The sequence below is a fragment of the Lissotriton vulgaris genome, chromosome 1_1 (assembly GCF_964263255.1).
Source record: "Lissotriton vulgaris chromosome 1_1, aLisVul1.2, whole genome shotgun sequence".
Taxonomy (NCBI): Eukaryota; Metazoa; Chordata; class Amphibia; order Caudata; family Salamandridae; genus Lissotriton; species Lissotriton vulgaris.
In genome coordinates this window covers 203,629,729-203,641,981 of record NC_141685.1, presented here as the reverse complement: position 1 = coordinate 203,641,981, position 12,253 = coordinate 203,629,729, and positions in this window count along the sequence as shown.

The following is a 12,253-nucleotide window of genomic DNA, read 5'->3' as shown; positions in this document are numbered from 1 at the left end:
ATCGGCGATTTTTATCGCAGATAAACCTTGCTATTAGCAAGGTTTATCGCAAATGCGATAAAAAACGGCCGCAATGCATGAATATCGCTGAAAAGTCAGCGATATTCATGTATTATCCAGCAAATGCTCTTAGCCATGTTATCCACCTCCCGTTGGATAACATGGCTAAGAACTGCTCGCAAATGCGATAAAAAACGGCCGCAATGCATCAATATCGCTGAAAAGTCAGCGATATTCATGCATTATCCAGCAAATGCTCTTAGCCATGTTATCCACCTCCCATTGGATAACATGGCTAAGAACTGCTCAGGGCCCCATGAGGAACGCTTTCCATTTAAAAAGGAAAAAATAACATCATAGAAAAGAATCGTTTTTAAACACAACATATAAATCAATTGTATACCTGCATTCAAGAGGAAATGACTGAAAATGTCCTTGAGACACATGAAAGCGTTTTCTGGAATGCCCTAGCACCATTTTTTGGACATTATTAACATGGCTATGTAACTCCCATAATCAAAATCTAAATTTGCCAAGCGCAGGTGGGAGCGTATTTACAAGACACTTGCCCCATGAGGAATGCTTTCCATTTAAAAAGGAAAAAATAACATCAAAGACACTCAAATGCCTTATAAATATGACCCAAAACAACCTATGAAGCTCTAGCAGTACATATCCAGAAATGTAATTGATTTCAAAAATGGTTTTTAAAAACAACATATCTGTTTCACCTTACATAAGAGACCATGGAATGGGCTTCATATACAACAATAACTTGTGTTACTGCATGCCAGAATGCTACAACGAATATGCAATTACAATTTTTCAAAGTAACAAAATCTATTTCTATATCACTACAGACAAAGCCACAGTTTAAAAACACAGCTTTCTTCATCATTTTCTCCTTAGCAAGGTTTATCGCAAATGCGATAAAAAACGTCCGCAATGCATGAATATCACCAGGGCCGGACTGGCTACCGGGCAGTTTGGAATGCTGCTGAGCTGGGGACTGATTTCGCTGATGGGGGCCTGCGTGTACTAAACAAAATTAGTTTTGCTTTCATTATTTCGAAAGCACACGCAGGTTTCCATGAACGAAATCAGCCCCCACCGCTGTGAAATGAGCCCCCAGCTCGGCAGCATTCCAAACTGCCCGGTAGTCAGTCCGGCCCTGAATATCGCTGAAAAGTCAGCGATATTCATGCATTATCCAGCAAATGCTCTTAGCCATGTTATTCACCTCCCATTGGATAACATGGCTAAGAACTGCTCGCAAATGCGAAAAAAAAACGGCCGCAATGCATGAATATCGCTGAAAACTCAGCGATATTCATGCATTTTCCAGCAAATGCTCTTAGCCATGTTATCCACCTCCCATTAAATAACATGACTAAGAACTGCTCAGGGCCCCATGAGGAACGCTTTCCATTTAAAAAGGAAAAAATAACATCATAGAAAAGAATCGTTTTCAAACACAGCATATAAATCAATTGTATACCTGCATTCAAGAGGAAATGACTGAAAATGTCCTTGAGACACATGAAAGCGTTTTCTGGAATGCCCTAGCACCATTTTTTCGACATTATTAACATGGCTATGTAACTCCCATAATCAAAATCTAAATTTGCCAAGCGCAGGTGGGAGCGTATTTACAAGACACTTGCCCCATGAGGAATGCTTTCCATTTAAAAAGGAAAAAATAACATCAAAGACACTCAAATGCCTTATAAATATGACCCAAAACAACCTATGAAGCTCTAGCAGTACATATCCAGAAATGTAATTGATTTCAAAAATGTTTTTTATAAACAACATATCTGTTTCAGCTTACATAAGAGACCATGGAATGGGCTTCATATACAACAATAACTTGTGTTACTGCATTCCAGAATGCTACACCGAATATGCAATTACAATTTCTCAAAGTAACAAAATCTATTTCTATATCACTACAGACAAAGCCACAGTTTAAAAACACAGCTTTCTTCATCATTTTCTCCTTAATTCATACTATTCTCTATCTAAAATAAATAAATCTTTTCTCACCTTAGCAAATACTTTTTGAGTTTTTAAAACAGTCTCAGAAATACACCAAATTGTCTTCAGCAGAAGAAAAAGGATGCACTCCAGAGTCTGCAGCTATTGAAAGCACAGAAATACAGATATTCATTTCACATATCTCTCATATTAGCCAATCATAACTCTTCCCTCACTTTTTTCAAATCAAAACCCTTCCCCCCTCTGCCCTCTCTGCCTTTTTTCCATAGCAATGACCTCCTGGAAGACCTCTCATGTTTGCAAATTCACACAACAATGTTTCAATTGAACTCTGAACTCTCAGTGCACCTGCGTATCCAGTGCAATCTTTCATTAAAAGTTTCTTCCTTGACCATTCAAATTACATCTTTCAAAGAACACATCCATGCACCCTAACTTTCTGTTTTCAGAAATGGAAATGCACCAATCACTGCTAATGAATCATTAGCATTGGAAATCCACAGTTTTTTTTCTTTACAAACTCCTACTGTTTCAACTGCCCTTTCATTACCACACTTCATCTGACTGCAGCCCAACCTTCTCCCACCATGTTTAAGGTCTGGATTGTTGGACATAGTTACATCCACTGGGCTCAAAGGTATGCCGAGAACAGAAATTTACACAACCTCAATTTACAAGATGTGGAAATTAAGTGGTTGGGCCAAAGAGGATTAAAATGTCACCAATTGATACCATTGGTGAAAACCTTTATGCATTTGCCAAAACCTGACCTGTTAATAGTGCACTGTGGAGGTAATGATTTGGGCACTTTGACAGGGGTAGGTCTGGAAATGCTTTTAAAGGACACCTTTGAGCAATTAATGGCACTTTTTCCTCAAACTGCCTTGGTATATTCCAATATATGCCAAAGACAGAAATGGAGGTGGTCCAACCAATTTTCTCCACAAATTGAGAAAGCGAGGAAGCATGTAAACAAATCTGTTTCAGCTTTCATGAGAGACCATGGAATGGGCTCCCTGTACAACAATAACTTGCGTTACTACATGCAAGATATCTACAGAGGAGATGGAGTTCACTTCTCAGATGAGGGCAACAGAATTTTCATTCTGAATTTAAGACTGTGCATTGGTACCTACTTATAAGTACCTAAATGTACCATGAACCCAAAAGCTCTTCTCAGAGCTACCCTTCATCTGATCACTCACAATTATTATTTTTTTCTAACTTTTTTCACTAATTTTCCACAAAATACGCTCCCCGTGGCGCTACCCGGTTCGCTAACCGAAAGCTAACCTCGCGGAATTTTTAAAAAAAATGTTTTTTTTCCGCACATATAAGCCTCCACAGCCACCCTCAGAAAACCTAGGGGGTCAAGATAAGTCTACCATGACCCCTTCTACCCATTCTAAACAATATTTGCCCTCCATCTTGTATCTTAAAGCGACCGAAACACAAAATGGTGGACTCCCGTGACGCTTAAGGTTCGCTAACCGGGCCGCTTTCCAGAAAGCGGTCCTAAAAAAAGGTGGGAAAGTAATTTACAGAAAAACGAGTAGAGACACTCTCACCAAATATAGATTAGCTCATACTACATAACAATCCCTTTCATTCTCACAAATTTGATTGAAATTTCATTTAGCCATTTAGCCTGTAGACCTATCTAAATACCCTGAGGTAAATTACTTCACAAAACACATCTAAAGTATTGGAATTGACAACCAATGAAAATTTTACTTTCATTTTCAATTTGTATTACCTGACATTTGATTGGTTATATACCTGAATATATATAAAGGAAGAGAAGGAAACACAGCCATTTTCACTGCTACTTCCTGAACTACATTTCAAGAGCCTTTTCACCTCCCTGTAAAGTAAATTGATAATTTGTAAGTGGCACTTTAAATTAATTTGTAAAAACGTTTTTTGATAATTATTTACTGTCCCCCTGCTATAGTTATAGATACAGATAAGCTCCTCTGTTATATTTATTGATTGACTTACACTTCTCTGCTATAATTATGAATTTACTTACTTTAACTTCACTGTTAAAAAAACAGAACTACATGTCTGAACTTAAACCCAACAGTGCCCTAACTCTTCTAATATAATTATAACACTGAACCCTGTGCAAACGGGAGCGCCGTTTGCGCGCCGAAGGCGCGCCTAAGGCAAGCCCGTCTGCGCCCGTCCGCGCCAGTACACGCCAGGAGCCAGGCAAGAGGCCTGAGGTAAGATTTACTTATTCAGGAGATGCTCTACGCCATCTCAACAGGCCCGTTCCATCGCCATGCTCCCAAGTACTGAAAGGAGACTCTCGCTTTACCCACTGTCCACATTGTTCTTTCAAATTCACCCCTTCTATCATCAACGTCCCCACCCAGACGACTATAAACATGGCAATGATCAATTGCAGATCACTGCCCAAACACGCCCTTGAAATAAATATGCTCATTGAAGCCCATAACCTCGAAATACTGTTTCTTACAGAAACGTGGCTGACGCCTGACTCAGACGCCGACATAGTCCAAGCCCTTCCCCCAGGATTCAGTATCCAACATCTTAACCGTCCCAAAGGCAGAGGTGGAGGCATTGCTGTCATCTCCAAGGATTCAATGCCATGCCGTTTCCTTGACAGTCCTCTGTTAGACTGTGAAAACGTCCACTTCACCCTGCAAATTTCCCCTTGCTCTTCTCTTTCCGGATTCCTTATCTACCGTCCCCCTGGTACCATGGGAAAATTTCTTAACTCCCTCATAGAATGCTCCTTGGCCAGATCTAGCGCCCGGACCAACTTCCTCATCCTAGGAGACTTTAATATCCACTTTGAGGATTGCAAAGACAACACGGCCTCAGAGCTGATCCAAGACTTGGCAGTCCACCAACTACACCTACAAAACTCCCTCCCCACTCATAACCGTGGGCATTTGCTCGATCCCATATTCTGTAATTTCCAGGATCTTGTGACCAGGCCTCCCATTCCGGTGCCATGGTCCGACCACCTACTTATCCCTTTCAACTGGTGTACTTACCCCAAACCGCCGCAAATCCAAGCTCCCGGCAGACCATCTCGACCCTGGGCGAAACTAGACTATGATAAATGGAAACAAGCTCTCGAGGATACAGTCCCTACCCTCAGTTCAACCATTGACCTTGCCGATAGGGAATTCTCATCCTGGATCACTAATTCTCTAGACAAAGCTCTCCCAAAAAAACCTCATTGTAAACCAAGGACAAAAGCAACCTCCCCATGGTTTACCCAAGAAATTCGCCTTTTGAAGAAAATCTGCAAGAGAGCAGAAAGAGTCTGGAGAAAAGACTTTAATCCCATCAGCAAAAACAACTACAGACTGATGATTCTTAACTATAAAAAAGCTCTTAAAAACGCACAAATCTCCTTTTACAGTGAGAAAATTAGCAAAGCAGCAAGTTCGTCGAGGGAGACGTTTCTCACCCTGAAAAAGCTTCTAAAACCCCCTACCCCCCCCAGCTGCGCGAGACCCATCAATCGAACACTGCAATAAGCTAGCCAATTTCTTCGACTCAAAAATACAAACTATACTCAAACAACTTCCGCCTCTTTCTCCTATAGACCCCTCCCCCCGTCCCTCTTCCCAACATCAGAACAGAGACACTGAGCTAAGCAAGTTCCAACTCATTAACGCGGAAACGCTTGGTTCTATATTACAAGCCCTCAAAAGCGGATCGCCTCTTGACCCAGCTCCGGTGAGACATCTGAAGCAGGTTGCCCCGAGCATCCTCCCACTCATGACCAACCTACTTAACGCCTTTTTTGAATCTGGAACTGTGCCCACAAGTTGGAAAAAAGCGGTGGTGAAGGCACTTATAAAAAAACCATCCCTTGACCCGGAAAACCTGGCCAACTTCAGACCAATATCACTCCTCCCAGGCATTAGTAAACTAGCGGAAAAATACATCAACTCCCAGCTCTCTCATTATCTGGAGTCCAATGAGCTGCTAAAAACCTCCCAAACTGGTTTCCGCCCGGGCCAAGGGACAGAAACGGCAATGGTGGCGGTAGTCGAAGAAACCAGGAAAATCATCGATGCAGGAGGATCAGTGGCAGTGATCCTCCTGGACCTCAGTGCAGCATTCAACACCGTCAACCATAGCATCCTTGCCCAACGCCTGGAAAACCTCGCCATCACTGGGAAAGCCCTTGAATGGCTAAAATCCTTCCTCCACAATCGCTCCTTTCAGGTGGCAGAAGGAGACTGTATCTCTAGGGAAACCCCTATACGTTGCGGAGTGCCCCAGGGCTCCTCATTGAGCCCTACACTCTTCAACGTATACATGGCACCTCTGGAACAGATCGTCGTCCCCTATGGCATTAAACTCTTGACATACGCGGACGACACACAGCTGGTCGTCTCCCTCAGCCAGTCAGAACCCCCCACCATTGATCTGTATTCCTGCTTAGAGAATATAGTCAGCTGGATGAGCGACTCCCACTTAAAGCTCAACGGGGAAAAAACTGAGCTAATGGTCCTAGGCAACCAGTCCCACTTCCGCCCGGAGTCTCTCTGGCCTTCCAGTATGGGCCCACCACCAATCCCCAAAACTGATATTAAGAGTCTGGGGATTTGGCTGGATGACAAACTTACTCTCAACACGCAGGCCAAGAAAACTGCAGGAATTTGCTTCGGCCTGCTCCGTTCCATCCGTAAAATTCTCCCACTCCTACCTTTCCAGTCAAGAAAATTGGTCATGCAGGGCCTCATATTGTCTAGACTTGACTATGGCAACGCCCTATATCTTGGCTCCCCAAAAAAAGTAATCTCCAGGCTGCAGGTGGTGCAAAATGCGGCCGCCAGAATTCTCACTGGCACCAAAAAACGCTGCTCCGCCAAACCTGCACTCAAGGAGCTCCATTGGCTCCCGGTTGAACAAAGGGTGCAGTTCAAGGCCATGTGCCTAACCCACAAAAACCTGCATGGAAAAGCCCCCCCGGTCCTGAAAGATCTCGTGACCCCTCACACGACAATCAGAACCCTACGCTCAACCAATGCCCACCTGACCAAAATACCTAAGATCAAAAAAACACGTTTTGGAGGTCGACAGTTCTCATTTCAGGCGTCCAAGATGTGGAATACTCTTCCACCAGACCTTCGGGCCCAACCTAATCTCCTTTCATTTCGCAAATCCCTGAAGACATGGCTGTTCCCCTGATCTCTTCTTTCCCGCCGGTCCCCTCCTCTGGAGTTGATAGTGGATTTCAATTAGCGCTGGGACGCTCTCGGGCAGCCATGCGCTCTATAAATCTCCAAAATAAAAAAAACATCTATATACATTCCCTCTTAAATGCATTTATATGAACGTAAGATCACTACCCAAACATTCAACGTATATCTGGGACCTTCTTAATGAACACCAACCTGACTTAGTGTGTTTATCTGAAACATGGCTCGATGAGCATAATATCCCAGATGTAGTTATAGCCCTTCCCCCAAACTATAAGATATTGAATGTTAACAGAGTTAAGAAAAAGGGTGGCGGTGTAGCTCTACTGTTCAGAGACCATCTTTCATGCAGACAAGAGAGTATTGCATCTGTTGGAAACTATGACGTTCTAGCATTTACGGTGTCCATAAACACCAGTGTGCTATTTGGAGGCATTTTAATCTATAATCCTCCGGGCTGCACATTAAATTTTAGTTCACAGTTACTCACACAGATTATGCCTGTCTGTTTGAAGAACAAGAATATCCTCCTCCTTGGGGATTTTAATATACATCTAGACCATAGTAGCAGCTCCTTGACGAATATATTGGTGGAAGACATGGCTATCCTGCAGCTATCTCAGAGAGTCCATCAACCAACACACATTGCAGGACATACATTAGATTTGATATTTTCCAACATCGAATCTATTGACATCGACCCTCTAATTCCATTGGTATGGACCGATCATTATATGATCACTTTCCGTATTAATCTCCCCGTCCCCCAGACCAAAAAACATAGTGCATTCATAGCAAATATGAGAAACTGGAAATCCTTTACATTGGAGAAATTCAGTAATCATTTCTCACACCCATCTTGTATAAGCACTAATATCCATGAGGAAATAGACCTGCTTCAGAATAATATTAAAAATGCACTGGAACATTGTTCGACCACCCAATCCCGTCACAAACCAGGCAATAAAAAATCAGAGAGATGGTACGGACCTGAGCTCAAACTTTTAAAAAGAAATTGTACCTCTCTTGAGCATAAATGGAGAGTATCCAAGACAGATGAAACTAAAGATAGTTTTAGAAAAGCTCAAGCACTCTATCATAGAGCAATTAGAAAGGCAAAAAAGGACTATTTCACACGCAGAGTATCTGAGAATAAAAATTCATCAAAAGAACTCTTTAAAATTGTTAGAGAATTATGCAGCCCTACTAATCTCTCCGTACATCTTACTCCCTCACAGGAGAACTGTAATAAACTTAATGATTTTTTCTGCGAAAAAATTGATACCATCTATGCCTCCTTTTCAAAATCAGGGATGGAAAAAAACGAACAATATGCACCAAATGTTGCACATACCATCTGTCATACTTTTGGTCCTTTTTCAGAAGAAGAAGTAGAAAAAGTCATGCTTGAGGTCAAGTCTGGTTCACCACTCGACCCATGTCCACATCACATTTTCTCCCAGCTCACCCCTGTAATATGTCCAGTAGTCACCAGAGTATTTAATCTTTCCCTTAGCTCTGCCGAATTCCCAAAATCATGGAAACAGGCTCTAGTTACTCCGTTAGTAAAGAAGGCTGGGACAGATGTTAACAATCCAGCCAACTATAGACCAATATCCCAGTTACCTTACCTATCAAAGGTTCTGGAAAAGCTGGTCAATAGACAACTTTCCACATTTTTGGAAGTTAATGGTTTGCTGGATGCCTCACAGACAGGGTTTCGGGCAAATAACAGCACAGAAACTACACTCTTAGCGGTGACAGACAGTATTAGGACCAAGGTAGATCAAGGTAGTACAGTTGCTCTGATACTCCTTGATTTATCTGCGGCTTTTGATACCGTACCCCACCATCAATTATTGAATACTCTGGCAGAGAAAGGAATTCAAGATAAAGCACTTGGATGGTTAACATCGTTCCTAGCGGATCGAACTCAATCAGTTCGCCTGGGTGACTATACATCTCCTCCGCGACCTATAAAATACGGAGTTCCTCAGGGGGCGTCGTTGAGCCCAACGCTGTTCAACGTGTTCGTCTCCTCATTGGCAACCATCGGCAAAAAATGGGGTGTCGAAATGTGTTCCTATGCGGATGACACCCAGCTGATGGTCACCATTGATGAAAATGATGATTCTAAAACTAGACTGACAAACTGCCTGACCGAACTGGCAACATGGATGCAGGACCATTGTCTTAGACTTAATGCTGACAAATCCGAAATTCTATTGTTTGGCAGATGCACACAGGTCTGGGACAACAGTTGGTGGCCGAGCGATTTGGGCTTGCCTCCTAACCCGACTACAAAAGCTAAAAACTTAGGAATAACACTGGATAAGGACTTATCCATGAAATCCCATGTCTCCATAGTTTGCGGCAGAGGCTTTGGCCTTTTGAAGATGCTCAGACGATTATTTCCCTGGGTTCCGACAGATTGCAGGAGAACACTAGTCCAATCACTATTGCTGAGTCGGTTGGACTATGGTAATTCACTGTTTGTGGGAATGGCAGACTACCTATTTTCCAAATTGCAGTTGGTTCAGAATGCCGCTGCCAAAGCCATCTGTAATAAAAGAAAATATGACTCAGCCAAAAAATGTATGCGTGAGCTCCACTGGCTCCCAATGCGACAACGAGCCATTTTTAAACTGTTGTGTATTTCACACAAAGTACTCCACGATACAGGCCCCATCATCCTACATGATACGATCAGATTTCATAAACCCTCTAGAAACCTACGATCTATGACGTCCGGAAGAGCATCTATCACCCGAGCTCGGACTGTCAGGATGGGAGAGAGGGCTTTCTCTCACATTGCCGCAACAAAATGGAACGAGTTACCCCACAAACTCAGAACAACTGACTGTTTCCTTTCTTTTAGGAAACAACTAAAAACATTCCTTTTCCCCAGCCCAGATCAATAATTCCCAAAGTGTTGCCGTTAAATCACTTGTAATTCTTCTTTAGCGCCGTGATGTCCTTTTAGGATGAATGTTAGCGCTTTACAAATAAAATAAATACAAAAATAAATACAAAATTTTTTTATGCAATTTACAGCAAAAAAATGGAAGGGGAGCACGAAAAAATCAATGTTTCCTTCGACATTACAACAGAAGAGATTTTAACTGAAGAAAATTTGGATGAAGATTTTATGGATGAATCTTTTGATGAACAATTTATTGAAAGCTTACAAGACATAGAAACATGCATGTTTGAGGAGATTCCAGATGATGTAATGCTGGAAGTTTTAATGAACTATGAAAATTCTGACCCATAATTTTTTTTTGAATCAAAATAAATAAATAAATAAAAAAAAAACGAACAAAAACAACAAATAATTAACATACAGTATTAGAAAAGTCTATCATTCTTTTATCCTTATAGTACGCTGCCCAGAACGCTTTACGGTTCGCGAACTTGGCGCTTACCACGCAAAAAAAAAAAAAATTTTTTTTTTTTACCCTCCTAGGCCCTTTTAAAACCTCCACATAAAACCTAGGGGGTCAACGAGGATCTACTATGCCCCCTTATGGTAATTTCCCCCTTTGTTTTGGCCTCCTCTTGTCTCTCGATCCTACCGAGAGACAAGATGGCGGCCGCTCCGGACTGTTTAGAATGTTGACAGACACCGGAGGGCCAATCAGCTTCGCATCGCAAAGTTCCGATACACGAAAAGTTCGCTAACCGGATCGCTGCCCGGAGCGCTGTTACAGATATATATCTTGATTTAAACGTTAATTTCTCAAAATCCACTGAAGCACATATATTGAGACCTAGCAAAGGCACATCGGGCTAACAGTCCCTACAATTTTGCCAAGTTTCGTGGAAATTCATTCAGCCGTTCGGGCTAAAAGTGAGTCCAACCGCCCTATGGAAATTAACATGGGAAAAACGCGTTTTGGGACCCCCCTTTTTTCTCGGCCCCCCCTTGACGAACCCCCCCCAAATTTCCAGGAGCTGCTCAGAAACAAAATGTGCCATTTTCCTGAAAATTTCAGCCGATTCCGTCCACAAACGCCAAAGTTATTAGACATAGAATTTTCAGAAATCCCATAGGGAAAAAATCCTAACTATATCTACCTACTGGCGACCGCCAGTAGGTAATATATATATATATATATATATATATATATATATATATATATATATATATATATATATATATATATATTACCTACTGGCGGTCGCCAGTAGGTAGTTATAGTTAGGATTTTTTTCAATGTTAAATCTCAAAATTCTATTTGGAATAACTTTGGCACCGGTTGACGAATCTGCCTGAAAATTTCCTGAAAATGGCCTCGTCGAGCTCCGGTCCTTCCTTGAAAGTTTGGGGGGGATACGTCAAGCGGGGGCCGAGATAAAAGGGGGGTCCCAAAACGCGTTTTCCCCATGTAAATTTTCATAGGGCGGTCGATTTCACTTTTAGCCCGAACGGCTGAATGGATTTCCAGCAAACTTGGCAAAATTGAAGGGACTGGTAGCCCGATGTGCCTTTGCTATGTCTCAAGATATGTGCTGCAGTGGATTTTGAGTAATTTAGGTTCCCAAAAATATATATATCTATAGGCGCTCTCCGGCTCCAGGCGCGACACGCGACTTGCGCGCAGGAAGCTGATTGGCTCTTGGGTGTCTGTAAACATTCTAAACAGTCTGGAGCGGCCGCCATCTTGTGTCTCGGTAAAATCGAGACACAAGGGGTTTGAAAAAAAAAGGGGCAAATGACCATAAGGGGGAAGAGTAGACCCCCTCTGACCCCCTAGGTTTGATGTGGGGGCTAAAATAGGGTCCTGCGGGGCATTACATTTTTTATTTTTTTTTTCGTTTTGCGCGGGGGAAGCGCATGGTACGCGCACCGGCGAAGCACGGGGAAAATCCAGGACCATATTTATGAAGGCCTTGCGCTGCCAGTTTTGCGCCGCCTGTGCGTCAATTTTTGTGACGCACCAGCGGTGTAAAAAAATGCGCATTGTTACGCAATATTCAAAAAGTGACGCATCTATCTAGATGCGTCACTTTTTAAATATAGTGCAACGAGGCACATTTTTTTACACTGCTGGTGC